Source organism: Silene latifolia, chromosome 10 (assembly GCF_048544455.1).
Source record: "Silene latifolia isolate original U9 population chromosome 10, ASM4854445v1, whole genome shotgun sequence".
Classification (NCBI taxonomy): domain Eukaryota; kingdom Viridiplantae; phylum Streptophyta; class Magnoliopsida; order Caryophyllales; family Caryophyllaceae; genus Silene; species Silene latifolia.
In genome coordinates, this window is record NC_133535.1 from 152733986 (window position 1) to 152752199 (window position 18214).

Consider the following 18214-nt stretch of genomic DNA (forward strand, 5'->3'; position numbering starts at 1 on the left):
TAGAGGCCGTTATCGAGGCGGGCGGGATTAGGTGTTCGATCAAAAGAGCTTCCTAATACGTACCCTCACCCCTTACTCCAAATCTCTGTGAACCTCCGTGTTCATTGGCATCCACGAGAGTCATTCTAGACATAGAATGCTAACGGTAACGAGTTCTTGGTGTTCATGTCTCTACTTTGTGTCTTGAGATGACACGAGGTATTCGAACGGTTCCAATTTCCCATAAAAATTGGTGGCGACTCCACAAAAATGCAAACGCTTGTTCTCTCTCCCAAGCGCCCCCGTGGGCCCATTGTCCACACCTACCTACAACTAGTCTTACACATCTTACACATCTATTTTCTTGTGAAGACAAAAAAGAAAAAGTAAGATGCCTTATATTGGACTACCCAAAAACCGTCCACCCTCCATCATCATTTTAGAGAGATTTTTTTTCTCTTATTATTCTTCATTCACATGCATTTTCTCTCTTCTTCTTCATTTTTCTCAAAAACTTGAGAAATCTTGATTCAAATTGTTCAAATCAAATTACTAATATTATTAATGTAATATATGAGTATTAGTAATCAATTTTAAGGTAAACTACTAAACTAATATCTAGCTAATATTATTTAGTGAGGATAAGGGATAATCTTGGGTGCAATCAAGAGGAGAATCTCTACTTTGGGATTTTTGGAGGATCATCCTAATATTCATTATAGCTCAAGAACTAACAAGTAGGAGATCTTGTTGGGCCCATATTGGCCGAAATATTCATATGGTATTAAACGATTTTTCCTTATTCTTTTTCTAGTTTTGCATGCATAAGATCTTTAAGTTTTTATGACTAAAACTTCCAACCAAAATATGTGATATTTAAAATATGATTTCCAACAGGTCTTATCACTAACCTAGGTTGAGACCGAAAGGGATAACCAATGGAGGGTACCTCTAGGCTAGCATTTGAAATCGACCTCCGAGAGGAGGAGTGGGATGACCCGGAAAACGATGAGGCCTTAATGACCTTAGCCATTACTAAACCACCTTGGGAAGTTGCATGTTCTTAGGGTAGCCGGGTATTAGGTTAGGGATTCCGACCTTCGAACCCGAGAAGGGGGTTGGTGGGTAGTTCTAGTGTCCTAATTCGAACCCGAGAGGGGGGTTTTAGGCGAATTAGAGCCATCTCCTCCTTGCTTGTCTACCCAAGTGATTAGCCTAGGGAATCGTGACGTGGAATTATGAATCATTGTGGGAGAACCGAGTTCTAGGCCTTTTTAATCATTTGAATTACATCTTAGTCTTATCTTGCTCATTTTCACCTCTTTTGTTAAATTCCCTTTTATTTTGTTTAGTTTAGTTGATAGATTAATACACTCATCCTTTTTATTATCGACTTAGCTAAGCTTAAAGATTAGAACGATTAATAATCTCCCTAGCTCCTCGTGGGATTGACCCTCAATAGTGTACAACGACAATCGTGAACTTGCGAGGTAACATTTGATAACCATCAAGTTTTTGGCGCCGTTGTCGGGGAGCAAAGGCTAGATATTAATCGTTTTATTCTAGATTAGACTAGGTCTTTCTTTGTTACTAATCCCTTTCTTGAGTAGTGAAAGGTGTTTTAGAAGAACCGGGTAATCTTAAGTTCTTTGATATTCCATTTGGAATTCCCGAAGAAGCAACAATGGCCGCGGTTCCTATGAGAGACAAGTTGGCTCCAAAGAAGGTGGTGAATCCTAGTATTGTCAAGCCACCTATTCAAGCAAACAACTTTGATGTGAAGGCTACCTTGTTACAACTAGTCCAAGGAAACCAATTCGGAGGGGGAGCCACCGAAAACCCCAATGAACATCTTAATGAATTCTTGGATAGTTGTGACATGTTCAAAGCAAATGGAGTGTCGGAGGATGCCATCCGCCTTAGGCTCTTTCCTTATTCCTTGAGGGGGAGTGCTAAGGAGTGGTTGAAGAGTTTTGAGCCCGATTCTCTACGGACTTGGGATGATATCTCCAAGGCCTTCTTGAACAAGTACTTTCCACCACAAAGGACCGCAAGAATGAAGAGTGAGCTTCAAGGCTTCACCCAACATGATGATGAGACCCTTTATGAGGCGTGAGAAAGGTATAAAGGCCTCCAAAGGTTGTGCCCCCATCACGGGATCAGAGATGATGAATTGATAAACAACTTCTATGTGTGGTTGAACAATGAGATGAAAATGAATCTAGACTCCGGCTCAGGAAAAAGGGCACTTGACAAGATAGATCACAAGACGGCCAAGGAGCTTATTGAGGAAATGGCCTCCCGTACTTTTCATCGGAATAATGACCGCCACAAGAGGAAAGGGAAGTCCAATGTGGAATTAACAAACAATGTGGAAGTTAAGGGATTGATAGAGGAACTCCAGCAACAAATTGTTTTGTTGAACTCTAGTAACACCTCAAGAAACTCTTCATCAAATTGGTGTCAAGTGTATTGTTGTGAGATTTGTGAAGATCAAGGGCATCCACCAAATGAATGTCCTTTGATGATGGGAGAGGCAAATTGTATGGAGCAAGTGAATGGAGTGTGGGAATCAATTCCGGCTAGACAAGCATTCAACAACAATCAATACCATCCTGAAATGAGAGTCCACCCAAATTTTTCCCATGGCTCACAAAATGTCCAAAACTTCACTTTCCAACAAAATCCACAATTTACACCAAATTTCCAAGCCCAAAAGCAAAATCCCACCTTTCAAACAAGACCAACATTTCAACAAAATTCCCAACCATTTCAACAAAATTCTCAACCCTTTCCACAATCCACCCAACCCAAATCAAACATGGAGCTCATGATAGAGCAATTGATGAATTCTCAAACCCAATTCATCACTCATTCCAACCAAAAATAAGAGGAGGCCACATCTTCTATCAACCAACTAAGGACTCAAATGCAAACCTCCCAAAAAATGACAGATAATCAAATCTCTCAATTGGCTTCTCAAATAAGTCAATTTCAAGCCTCAAATGGAAAATTTCCGGGAAAAACCGAGGAGAACCCAAAGACCATTATGTTGGAATATGTGTCCTCCGACAATAATGCGATCACAACTGTCGATCATGATGATCACATGTTTAAGTCTCATTTTAAGAATACAAATTGGGAAGTAATATTTTACTGTCAACTGGTCCACACATATCGGTAATGATTGGCTGACTAGAGTTTGACATTACTGTCGTGCGACGGTGGTGACCAGTTGATCCCCTTAGGTCATACCTAAAGGGGTAACAATCTTAATTGATTATTTAATTGATCGTATGACGATACGGGTTAATTAAATTAAATAAAATTGATGGACGATTTTGGAAGTAATATTTACGTATCTCATTATAATTTGATTAAATAAGATACGGTCTAAGTGATCGAATTGTTTTATTACTTAGATGAAATTATTGTTTACGGAAATAATTGAACTGAATGAATAATTTATTATAAATACAAGATGTTGTAATTTATAATTGGTAAAGTGTTTTGGTACAAGTAATTGTGAATTACTAAGTCGATTTTGTACATGACGAATTTTATTAATACGTTGATTTTTAATATGTTAAAAATACATGACAATTTTACATGACTTGTAACATGTGACAAACTGACAAAATTGACAAATTGACAAAGATAAAATGGAATCCATTTTATCCCATTTAGATCAAAATTAGGAGGGAGTATGGTGTTTATATTATGTTAAATTATTTGAGTGGAAAACAATATAATTAAACCTAGTCTCCTAGCCATGCAAGCCTAGTCTTTTCTTGGGAAGAATAGAGGCTCATGCATTGGCCTTTCCTCCCTCCCATACCCGGTTTTTCTAGTAAAAGAGACCAAAGAGTTTTCTCTTTTATTTACCTTATACACTATATCAAAGATTAGTGTATCAATTATTCATTCAACCATCTAAAAATAAGAGTTTTAGAGAGATAAAAATTCTTCCTCCTCCTCCCATTCTCTTAACCGAAAATTAAGAGACCAATATAATTTTTGGGTCAATTTTTTATCTAAATTAATATTGTTCTTGTATCAATAATATTAATTTTATTAAGTAGTTACCTTGGGTATTATTCCTTGGGAGGGATTCTATACTTGAATCCTTTTGTTCATCCATTTTAGGAAGCTCAAGAACAAGTGAGTAGGAGAACTCACTTGTGCCCAATAATCCGAAATATCCAATGTAAGAATGATAATTTCTTCCTTATTCTTATTATTGTTTGCATGCATAAGATCAACATTTAATTTTATGACTAAATTAATTTGAAACATATATGAATATGTTAAGTAATGATATATAGATTTCTAACAAGTGGTATCAAGAGCCTTAGGTTGTTTGCATGCAAATCGGTTATAGTTTTTCCGAGTTATACGATTAACATACAAAACTTATAAATTTGTGTTTATTATGATATATCACGAAATCATTATGCATGTTAAAGTTTCTGGTCCTAAAACGTATTTAGGTTGTTTTGGTTAATTTATGGATTTTTATTGTTCATTTTACATAATAATGGCATTAAAATGTGATTTTATGATAAAAATGTCATTTTCGACATAAAATTAGCTAAACTTTGAATTCTTCAGTGGTTTTTGGATATGTTTTCACATGTATTATTCTTATATGACCTTTAAATGTTCATAATTTTATGAGTTCTTATGCTCGAAATATGGATTTTTCATGATAAAAATTGAATTTAAATGAAAAATAGGTTAATATGATAAATATTTCGAATCTGGTCATAGAAATTTAGTATGTTGTCACATGCAATTGTAAAAGATGTGTGTAAAATAATAGGATATAGTGAAGTCTTTATGCATGATTTATGAATTTTTGATGAAAAATAGCATAAATAGTGACTTTAATTAGTGAATAATTGCTAAAACATACTTCATGACTAAGGAAAAACGTCACATGTTGCATTTTATTACCTATTTCAGATCTAAAATTGAAAAGTTGATAAATATAATTTTTCTCATATTTTTATGATTATATTTGTTAAATCCGATAAACCGCAACATTGTTTTTCCCGACAAGTTTCAAAATTTTTTAACCTAAGTTTTTGGATATTATGAGTGTCATGGTATTTTTCCCAGAATTTTCATGATTTTAAATTTCAAATTTTGAATTTATTTGAAATTTTTATGATTTATTTGCAGTTTAAGGCATTTTATTGTAATTTTGAGTCCATTAATGAACAATTTTAAGAAATATAAGTTAATTATAGTCAACTAGTTTTGTGACCCGTGAAAATCACGGGTTTGACTTTTTTTTGTTTTGTTTTCGGTGTATTGTTCGTGGAAGTGTTTTTTGGCTTTTTCTGTACTTTCTTTTTTACTTGGAGATATATTATAGTTAAGGTATTTTGAAATTTTGTGATATGAGTCAAAACTATGTAATGAGGAATGACACCAAAACTTCTAAATCTGTATGATGGTTTGATTTGTCTTAATGACAACCCCTAAGTTAGTATTCCATTTTAATATTCGAGCATTGTAACCACTAAATTAAATTTACTTAAGCGAAACAAAAATACCTGGTATATTTGAAATAAAAGTAAAAAAGAATAAAATATTAATTGTTTATACCTCGACATTTCACGTTTAGATCCTTGGTAAGTAACTCTGAAAATAAATTAGAATCCAATTAAATAGAGTGTAAAAGACTAAACAAAAGTATGCAAATAATAAATTATAGGTGAATGGAAGTCCCCCCGCCTTTTTGTGGTCTTATTTATAATCTTGGATTATATGACTTTTATTGATATATCTCTTGAGTTATCGGTTATAATTGATCTAAATAAACCCTCCTAGTGCTAATGATAATGAGAGTTACTGAAATTAAACTTTAATGAATTATAATGAGTTGATGTAAACATCATTTCAATGAGTTAATTTAACCAATTTTTATTTTTTGTCTTTTTAGTTGCCAAGATCATTAACGATAATGAAGTAATGAAAAATTTAATGCATATTTCTTAGAGAGTTTTTTAAGGTTCTTACATAGTCATTTATTTAGCCAATTTTTATTTTTTGTCTTTATAGTTACCAAAATCATTACTCATGTAGTTATGAAAATTTTAGTGCATATTTATCTTTATTTTGTCTTTTTAGTTACCAAGATCATTAGTCATGGTTATGAAAAATTTAGTGCATATTTATGTTAGAAAATTTATAAAGGTTATTAAATGATCACTTAGTTAGAGTAAGATGATGTCACTTGATACTTAAGGAATTACTCAAAATATCATTTTTATGTTATTGTAATAATAATAATAATAATAATAATAATAATAATAATAATAATAATAATAAAAATAATAATAATAATAATAATAATAATAATAATAATAATAATAATAATAATAATAATAATTATAATAATAATAATAATAATAATAATAATAATAATTATAATTATAATAATAAATAATTAATAATAGTAATAGTAATAGTAATAGTAATAATAAGGATAATAATTTATGAATGAATGGATTATAAAAATGTCATGTGAATTAAAATTAAATGATTTAGGTAGCCTTTTGATTGTATATTCATTTTGTTACCCGTGCAATGCACGAGATAAACATAAATTTTCTTACTAAAATTTACACGTGCTTCTTAATACTCAAAAGTGAATAATAATGTTTAATTAAACTAAATGTACAACAAATTCTTGCACAAATGAAGATATATTAGTATAGTAGTACAAGACAATAATTACACATTGTGTTTGAAACATAAATAGTTTGATCTATGAAATTAAATATGAGAAAGTGAAAAAAAATTACCCTAATATGAACAAAATAGTTATTCAAAATCTGTTATACAAACTTTACAACTCATTGTCATTTGACACAAAGTACATTTTTTTGTCTTTATCTACTAATAAAACGATACATCAATAATTTATTAGTTTATACCTTAAGTTTTATCTTTAGTTTTCACCTTAGTCTTGTGCCTTTTGATTATCTTGTTTCTTCAAACTACTTGCATGAGGCTTTACCATATCTACATTCACGTGCCTTTGATGATGCTGTAGAGTTGATACACATGTTTTATTGATCAAAGAGAAAACATCAACATGACGAACATTTAACAAAAGAATCAAAATATTCTCAAATGTATGCCATTTAAATTAACCCAGATGAAAAGTATAAATTCCAATATAAAGCAAAACGATTCATAAGAACGAATAACATAAAAATAAAATTAAAATACTTTATCATACTACAAAACAACAACAATAACAATTTCATATAGAGATGTTAATTCATTTTTATATACCATATGTTCATACTCACCAAAATCAAATATAATATTCAACCATGAAATATAGTATGTAATTTGAAAATATATGATCAATGGATATTAAATGGAGGATTAGTGAATGAAAACTATTAGTTTTATATCCATTATACAACCATTACTTTTAAACTTTTCATTTTACTTTTCATTTATTTTGTGAGTTATGAGTATTATTAAATAAGATTATACAACCATTGATTCTCATTTTTCATATTCCTTTTCATTTATTTTGTGAGTTATGAGTATTAATAAATAAGATAATTTATTATGAGGACCTTAAGAGGTAAATTAATTAGGAAAAAGGTTAATGAAAATTGTGGGTGTTCAATTGCCTTGTTTTTAGATGCGTGAATAGTTTTCACATAATAAGTAAATTGGATTAATGTGAAAAATGTCATAGTTTTTCAATTGCCTTGTTTTTAAATAGTAGTTGAAGTAAAATGTCATACTTTTAATTTTAAGAATGTTATTAAACAACAAAATTATTTTTATTTTTAATTAAAAAGGTTTTAATTTTAGGAAAGTAAAGTATAACAATTTATAAAAAAAAAATACAACACTTTCAACAAACACTTAATCAAATTTATAAATTAGAAAAATAAGTATGAAGGACTCTTAATCAATTCATTAAGTTTTATTACAAAAACTTTAATTAAAATGTCAAATTTTATTTGTGAATTTGTATATATTTCATTACTTTTGAATTTTTTTTAACTCATGAAATATTTAATGTATAAAACTAATTTAAGATTAATGCTAATATCCTTCGATTTGGTTTATCTTATATGTTACAAAAATTATGAAATTTGTAAGGGAATTTGTGTAAATTACATCACTTTTGAAATTTTTTTAACTCAAGAAATATTTAATATATACAATTAATTTAAGAATAATGATAATATCCCTTTATTTATTTTAACTTATATGTTACAAAATATATGATGACACTTTTGTGAGAAATTTATGTAAATTTAATAAATACAAATTTTAAAATTATAAAAATGCAACATAGAATAAAATTTAATGATTATGCCACATGGAATTAAATTTAATGCTTTTAAAAGTATTTTACTTTGATTTATTTTAACTTATATGTTACAAAATATATGATGACACTTTTGTAAGAAATTTTAGTAAATTTAATAATCAATATAAATTTAAAAATTATGAAAATGCAACATAGAATGAAATTTAATGAGTACGCCACATGGAATTAAATGTAATGCTTTTAGAAGCCTTTTAATAATATTGTATAGATATAGTCATAGTAATATCGTACGAAGTAATGTATTATAAAATGTCATTTGAAATAAAATTAAATGGTTTAGGTAGCCTTTGTTTAACTTTACTCTTTTAACTATAATTAATAAAATATAATATTTTATGGATTAATAAAACTAAATGGTTTATGTAGTCTTTTAAGTAAATTGTATAGATATATATAGATCATAGAGGTTGGGTGAAATGTGAATAATAAACTACTCTTTTTTTTTATCATTTTTTTGCTACTCCTTTGTCTCCTCATCTTTTTGGTTTGTTAATTAGTAATAAACTAAATAGATAATTAAAATGTATAGAAAGTAAATTGATTTCTAAGCCTATGTGGAATTAAATTAATTGTAGTGACATGTGGAATTAAATTTATTGCTTTTGCCTAACCTTTTAATTATATAGTATAGATATGTTAGTGGAGACTAATTTTGAGTCCTAAGTTGGTTAGGGTAATTAACTTGTGCATAAATATGATTTTATGTAATTTAATGTGATTTTAAAAGGTTGAATTACACAAATCCGTAAAAACCGTTTAATATACGATATTGGCTCCTTAAAGGCGATTTAGCATAAAATTGGGCATGTTTATACATATTATAATGCTGCATTTTATTTATGATTGTCATAATTTTATTTTATGTAATTTTTAAATTGTGTAATTTTTACTTAGTATGGCCTTAGTTTTAAATTGGTATTACCCGAAATGTATGGGAATATCGATTCGGTTGTAATTTATTGTGATCTCGTATCACCGTTTTGTAATTTAATAGATTTATTTTATTTTAATTACATATGTATAATAGGAAATTATGTAATTTGTTATGTAATTTATTTATTTCGGAGTTCCTTGAAGACGGTGTCACGCAAGAAGGCGATACATAAAGACGGTGTTACCTTGAGATGCGTGCCAAAACCGAAGTTCAAGGGACCAATGGAGTTGGTTTCCGAATATGTAATAGTTACTTAGATTTTCTATTTTAGGAAGGCCATACTAGGATTTATTTTATGCTTTGCATTTTATTTATATGTTACATGCATCGCTAAATCGCCATAACTAAAACATGCATCATCATTTTAATCGAGTTTATCGACCGTGTCAATTATAATTATCGTAGTTCACCGCTTTAGTTCACTTAAAACATGATATATAATAAATTGACATGACCTCTCGCTAAAATAAACAATTGAGACATAGCCTTACCAAAAAGTAGAAACCATGAAAACCTATTTCGTGAGGGAGTGCACTCGGCTTTACCGGGGTACAAACCTTGTTACGTAGGGGAAGTGGGTGATAAATGTCTACCCACCGAATTTATAAAGATGAGGGTTGTTTTCGGCTTTACCGATGCCCAAGTTGACATAAATTTGGATCATGGACACATTTATTCGAAATTTGGGTTGAACTCAACGAAAGTATTCTCGACGGTTGCCGGATGTGTTTCGGGCTAAAGATAAATATTAATGTAATTTTATCAACCAAGAGTTCTAAAAGTAGAATCGATTAAAGCGTTAATCCACCGAGTTATATTGATAAGGGTTGTTTTCGGCTTTACCGATGCCTAAGTTAATATGAATTTGGGTATTGGAATCATTTATAATAGTTGGGTAAAGGTCACTATATAAATGTTCATGTCTTGTTAAATTTATTTAGAAGTATGATTTAAAAAGACAAATGTTAATATTTCCTTTTCCTCCATACGCGTAGTTCATTACAATGAATCCATCAAACGCTACCGCACCGATAACTATTGAGTCTTGCCACAATGTTTTTGACGACGTTTACTTCAACAATGATTTCGACACTACTAGAGAAATTTCTTTTGGGATAGATTCGGATGGAAACATAAACTTCATCACTTCTTCTAAACCTCCCACTACTACTACAAGATCTCTTGTGAGCCGGTCTCAGGAAGACCGCCTCATAAAATATATAGGATCTTTGTCCTTGGAAGATAAAGTTGCCAAAACTAATGGGAGCTCAAGCAATCAAGTTCTTGCTTCCAAGGGCAAAAGGTTCAAGAAGAAGGGAAAGAAAGGGAAAAACTTCAAGCAAGTTGAAGATGAGTGCCATTATTGCTATGGCATGGGACATTGGCTTAGGAATTGTCCCGTATATTTGCGAAATATAAGGGAAGGAATCATCGTTCCAAAAGGTAAAATTCCTAAGGAAATTTATGTTATTGATATAAATTATACTTCCACTACGACATGGGTACTGGATACCGGTTGTGGTTCTCACCTTTGTAATCATTTACAGGGGTTAAGAGACGTGAAGAGGCTTAGCAAAGGAGATGTGGATCTACGCCTTGGAAATAGAGCTCGAGTAGCGGCCGAATCCAAAGGAACTTATGTATTAGCTTTGCCTAATGGATTTGAGTTGTATTTACATAATTGTTTTTATATGCCTACACTCTCTAAAAACATTATTTCTATCGCTATGATAGACATGGACGGATTTTGTTTTGTCATTAAGAACAATCGTTGTACTATTTCGAGGAACGACTTGGTTATAGGCCAAGCTTCTTCCATTAATGGCATTTACATTTTAGAAACCTCGAATCCGACTAATGATATCTATAACATTCAATCAAAGAAACTCAAATCAAGTGACCCAAATGAATCGTTCATTTGGCATTTTCGATTAGGTCACATAAACGAGAATCGCATCAAAAGATTAATTTTGACTAATGTGATTACACCATTTGATTTTCAATCATATGGAACATGCGAATATTGCCTTCTTGGCAAAATGACTCGAAATCCTTTTAGTGGTAAAGGGACACGAGCAAGTGAACTATTGGGACTCATACATACCGATGTGTGTGGACCAATAAGTATCACCGCTCGTGGAAATTATGACTACTTTATAACCTTCACCGATGACTTGAATAGATATGGGTATATCTATTTAATGAAGCATAAAAGTGAAGCGTTTGAGAAATTCAAGGAATTTCAAAACGAAGTAGAGAACCAATTGAACAAAAGAATTAAGGCACTACGATCCGATCGTGGTGGAGAATATCTTAGCCTTGAATTCGATTCACACTTGAAAGGTTGTGGTATTATATCACAACTTACTCCACCCGGAACACCACAACTTAATGGTGTTGCCGAAAGGAGAAATCGAACCCTACTTGATATGGTTCGATCCATGATGAGTCAAACCGAGTTACCAAACTCGTTTTGGGATTTGCGATTCAAACCGCAATAAGATCTTTGAACAATTGTCCCACCAAAGCGACCGAGAAAACTCCATTTGAGATATGGAAAGGAAGAGTTCCTAATCTATCCTACATGAAAATTTGGGGTTGTAATGCTTATGTTAAAACCAAAAATGACAATAAGCTAGCCCCACGATCTGAAAAATGCACCTTTGTAGGCTATTCTAACACCCGAGGTTATTACTTCTATAAACCTCAAGAAAACAAAGTGTTTGTGTCTTCTGAGGCTGTCTTCTTAGAAAGGGATTTTATTTCTAAGAGACAGAGTGGGAGAAATTTTGAACTTGATGAAATTCAAGAGCCACAAACCGAGGTAGAGAAGCAAGAAGATGTTCCTTCGTCGTCTAGCGCGGTTGTCCCTCCTCCTCTTAGAAGAATGGGCTGAGTTATACGCCATCCTGATCGATATATGGGACTTATCGAAGAAGATGGAACACTCGATGTGTTGCTTTAAGAAAGTGACGAGCCCGCCACCTACAAGGCCGCAATCTCTAGTCCAAATTCCTCCTTATGGCTTGAAGCCATAAAGTCCGAAATGGATTCTATGCATGAAAACCAAGTTCGGAACTTGGTAGATTTGCCTAAAGGGGCAAGACCTCTTCAATGCAAATGGATTTTCAAAGTCAAGAATGGCATAGAAGGACATGATGATGTCTACAAAGCTAGGCTAGTGGCAAAAGGATTTACCCAAGTCCAAGGTCTCCATTATGATGAAACCTTCGCCCCCGTAGCCATGCTAAGATCCATACAGATTTTGTTAGCGATTGTCGCATTTCATAATTATGAAATATGGCAGATGGATGTCAAAACCGCTTTTCTAAATGGGCATTTAGAAGAGGAGGTGTACATGATACAACCCGAAGGTTTTGTTGATTCTAAAAATCCTAACAAAGTGTGCAAGCTTAAGAGATCCATTTATGGTCTTAAGCAAGCATCTAGAAGTTGGAATCATCGATTTGATCATGTGATAAAAGAGAGTGGTTTCACTCGAAGTGTTGAGGAACCATGTTTATACATGAAATTCAGTGGGAGCAATGTTGTGTTCCTAATCTTGTATGTCGATGACATACTACTCATTGGAAATGATATTCCGATGTTATCTTCTGTTAAGAAGTGGTTAGGTAACCACTTCCAAATGAAGGATTTAGGAGAGGCACAACGCATATTAGGTATCCAGATCTATAGAGATAGATCCAAGAGGATATTGGCATTAATTCAAGAGTCTTATGTTGATAAGATTCTTCGACGGTTCAGCATGGACAAGTCAAAAAGGGGTTTGGTACCTATGGTAACTAGGACTATATTGAGCAAGTCTCAATCTTCCTCCGAACCCCATGATTTTGAACGCATGAAGATGATCCCTTATGCTTCCGCTGTTGGATCAATCATGTACACCATGATATGCACACGTCCTGATGTCTCGTATGCCTTGAACATGACAAGTAGATATCAAGGAAATCCAGGTGAGAGTCATTGGATAGCCGTCAAGAATATCCTTAAGTACTTGAGAAGAACTAAGGATTCTATCTTAGTGTTTGTAGGAGCCACCGAGCTACGTGTTAATGGATACACGGACTCGAGTTTTCAAACGGATAGAGATGACATGAACTCACAAGCTGGTTTCGTTTTCATGCTCAATGGTGGTGCCGTTAGCTGGAAAAGCTTCAAGGAAGCTGTGACTGCGGATTCAACAACGGAGGCTGAGTACATTGCGGCATCAGAAGCTGCCAAGGAAGTTGTGTGGATCAGGCAATTCACGGAAGGTCTAAGAGTAGTACCTACCGCCAATGATCCCATCACTCTCTATTGTGATAATAGTGGGACGATCTTCCAAGCTAAAGAGCCTAAGTCTAGTAATAGATCTAGACATGTACTTAGAAAATATCATGTAATTAGAGATTTCATTGAAAGAAAGGAAATTGCGATATGTAAGGTTGTAACGGATGACAACATAGCCGATCCGCTCACCAAGCCTTTATCGCAGACCAAGCATGATGGACATGTTGCGTCCATGGGACTTAAACGTGTACCAAGTTTTTGTTAGATTTTGAAATGAAATAAAAGTGTTGTTTTTGTTCATGTTCATAATCACATTTGCCTTTTATCTTTTCTTTATACATTGTTACATCCAAACGAGTTGTAGTGACAAATTGAACCTCGTTAAAGTGAACACAGATTAACATAGTATTCGCCCATAGTCACTTACATGAGGTGACGTCTCAAAGTGACTAAAGTGTGATGCGATTGATGGCAAGTTCAAGTGCCATGAAGTCATGTGAGATGATTAGTCGATCACATAGGCAGACTGTTAGGAACACTTTGGCGGCCCTTATGACCGCTTATAGAGTTCTGGCAAATTTATATAGCCTGGTCGTGGCGAGAGCTACTATAGTATTCTAATGAGTCGATTCTTTTGACTAAAGACTGTTTGCCTAAGATAGCACAGTTTCAGATTAACTTTGATTTGTGTTACTACGACCTTCGTAAATGGGGTCAAATGGGAATATTTTGGGTTATGATAGCTGTGGCTAGTCGAAGGGAATAAGTGCGATAGGAATTGTCCAACCCTTGTCAGGGTTATAACAATATCTCAGGGCCACTCAAGGAGTAATGAAATGGAAATGCGTGGCCACGCTCGGAAGGTATCCATGGTGGATAAATTCCGGTCAATCAGTTATTCTCCAAATCGAGGAAACCACTCTTGATATGATCACTTGCAAGTACGACCCGAAAGACACCTTGAATTGAGTGAGAGATAGTAATAGGACAAGAGAATTGGTGACGCACACTTGTCGAGGACAAGTGGGAGATTGTTGGAATATGTGTCCTCCGACAATAATGCGATCACAACTGTCGATCATGATGATCACATGTTTAAGTCTCATTTTAAGAATACAAATTGGGAAGTAATATTTTACTGTCAACTGGTCCACACATATCGGTAATGATTGGCTGACTAGAGTTTGACATTACTGTCTTGCGACGGTGGTGACCAGTTGATCCCCTTAGGTCATACCTAAAGGGTAACACTCTTAATTGATTATTTAATTGATCGTATGACGATACGGGTTAATTAAATTAAATAAAATTGATGGACGATTTTGAAAGTAATATTTACGTATCTCATTATAATTTGATTAAATAAGATACGGTCTAAGTGATCGAATTGTTTTATTACTTAGATGAAATTATTGTTTACGGAAATAATTGAACTGAATGAATAATTTATTATAAATACAAGATGTTGTAATTTATAATTGGTAAAGTTTTTTGGTACAAGTAATTGTGAATTACTAAGTCGATTTTGTACATGACGAATTTTATTAATACGTTGATTTTTAATATGTTAAAAATACATGACAATTTTACATGACTTGTAACATGTGACAAACTGACAAAATTGACAAATTGACAAAGATAAAATGGAATCCATTTTATCCCATTTAGATCGAAATTAGGAGGGAGTATGGTGTTTATATTATGTTAAATTATTTGAGTGGAAAACAATATAATTAAACCTAGTCTCCTAGCCATGCAAGCCTAGTCTTTTCTTGGGAAGAATAGAGGCTCATGCATTGGCCTTTCCTTCCTCCCATACCCGGTTTTTCTAGTAAAAGAGACCAAAGAGTTTTCTCTTTTATTTACCTTATACACTACATCAAAGATTAGTGTATCAATTATTCATTCAACCATCTAAAAATAAGAGTTTTAGAGAGATAAAAATTCTTCCTCCTTCTCCCATTCTCTTAACCAAAAATTAAGAGACCAATATAATTTTTGGGTTATTTTTTTATCTAAATTAATATTGTTCTAGTATCAATAATATTAATTTTATTAAGTAGTTACCTTGGGTATTATTCCTTGGGAGGGATTCTATACTTGAATCCTTTTGTTCATCCATTTTAGGAAGCTCAAGAACAAGTGAGTAGGAGAACTCACTTGTGCCCAATAATCCAAAATATCCAATGTAAGAATGATGATTTCTTCCTTATTCTTATTATTGTTTGCATGCATAAGATCAACATTTAATTTTATGACTAAATTAATTTGAAACATATATGAATATTTTAAGTAATGAGATATAGATTTCTAACACATTAATGCTATACATTTGAGGAGTGGTAGGGAGTTGGAATATCAGGTGTTCGTAAAGAGGAAAAAGAGTCGCAAACCGGAAGTTGTGGTTGAACCACCAAAAGTGGTTGGAGATGATCTTGTAGAGGTTGTTGTGGGGACTCCCATGGTAGTTGATGAACCTACCAAAATTGTTGAAGAACCAAAGGAACAAGTTGTGAGAACTTATGTGCCACCAATTCCTTTTCCCCAAAGGTTGGCAAGGGCAAAGTTTGAGCAAAAGTATGGGAAATTCATGCACATGATGAAAGGTGTGAACATCACCATGCCTTTTATTGATGCCATCAAGGAGATACCCGCATATGGAAAATTCTTGAAGGAGTTGATTTCCAACAAAAAATTCCTTGAGTCCAAGTACAACGTTGAATTTATCCAAGGAATGTAGTGCCATCTTAATGAATGAGTTGCCCCAAAAGCTTGAAGATCCGGGTAGTTTTTCTATCCCATGCACAATTGGATCCATTCAAATAAAGAGGGCCCTATGTGATTTGGGAGCTAGCATTAGCCTAATGCCTCTCAAGATTTTCAAGAAGTTGAAGTGATTTGAGCTCTCACCTACAAGAGTATCTTTGCAACTTGCGGATAAATCGGTGAGGTATCCAATTGGCCTAGTGGAGGATGTTCCACTCAAGGTGGGAAAACTTGTGATACCTTGCGACTTCTATGTGATGGATATTCCCGAGGATTCCAAAATTCCAATCATCCTAGGGCGCCCATGCCTTGCTACCGAGGGTGCTATGATCGATGTTAAGAATGGCAAACTATATCTTCAAGTTGGTGATGATAAGATAGAATTCTCGTTGGAAAATTCCATGAAATCTCCTTCTATGAGTGACTCTTGTTGTAGAGTGGATATGTTGGAGGATTGTTTGAATGAACATAATATTGAGCCATCACATTTGGATCCATTGAAAGTTTTTCCAACAAACAAAGAGGGAAATGGAGGTGATCTTGTGTTTAGAGTTGATGTTAAAGGACATTTGGGTGAAGATGACTCAAGAGAAGATGAATTTGAAGACCAAATTAATGATGAGAATGAATCATTCTTGAACTCCCCGGATTCATTTAATCTAAGCCCTTTAGAAGATGCACCTTGGTTCGATAACTCTTCAAGTGATTGGGAAGCTCAAATTGATGTCTTGGAGGCGGCTCTCAATGGAAATAGGTCGGTTCAAAAGGAGAGTCAAGAAAATGAGGATAAAAATGACAACATCATGAGCCTCAATGTTGAGAAGTTGACTCCTCCCCATACTATTCCCTACCAATTTCCTTACTTTGGTGACCAAGAAGAGAGTTTCCCAACAAGTGAAACTTATGAGATTCCGTTACTCCTACCACCTAACTACCATTCCAAGTTTAAGGGTTCTAACTATCAAAAGGACCTGAGAAAGGAAGCCAAGGAGGGTAAGAGGAACTATGAAAAGAAGTGTTGGAAAATAAGTTGGTTGAGTCTTGATATAGCTTGGTGCTATTTGTGCTTGTTTGAGGCATTTGCTAAAGCTTTTGACCGGTTACTACGTGCTTTGTGTGACATGGAGCACATCACCAAAGGATTCAAACAACAAAATTTTGGATGAGAGGTTTGGTGGAGTCCCTTAAGAACCATCACATTGTTCGTATTCTTTTCCTTTACTTTATTTATGTTTTGCTTGCATTTGCATTTAGTTTACTTAACCGAATAGGAGTAAATCTAAATTAGCTCTCTTTGAATTCATGTAGTGTAGTTTGCATTGTCCTTTAAATTTAACATATAGAATAATTCATGCATTACATTCTTTAACCAAAAACCACTAAAAATTTGAAAAATCAAAAAAAGATCTTCAAAAAACATGTATTTTATATCGAAATTTCCTCCACACATTTATTTCCATTGAAAATATGTAAATAAATAAGTGTGGAGAAGAAATTCCATCATTTAAAAATACCAAAAACATGTTATTTATTTTTAAATATTCAAAATCAAAAACATGTCTTTAATTTTGAAAAAATTTTAAAAACACAAAAATATGTTATTTATTCTTCCTATTCTCTCCCTTTGATTTGTTCCATTGAGGACAATGTAAATTTCAAGTGTGGGTAGGGAAATATCCATTTTGTGCATATTGTTTATATTTGTTGTTAGGCCCAGTTTAGCCTGGTCTGACCATAACCTGGCCTGACTCAACAAGGCTGATTGATCAAGACAAGAACCGGACAAATCTGACTACTATTTAGCTGCTGAAGAATATTGTGGCAAGAAGACTACTAAATCCTGGAAAAGAAGCCTGATAGTCAGT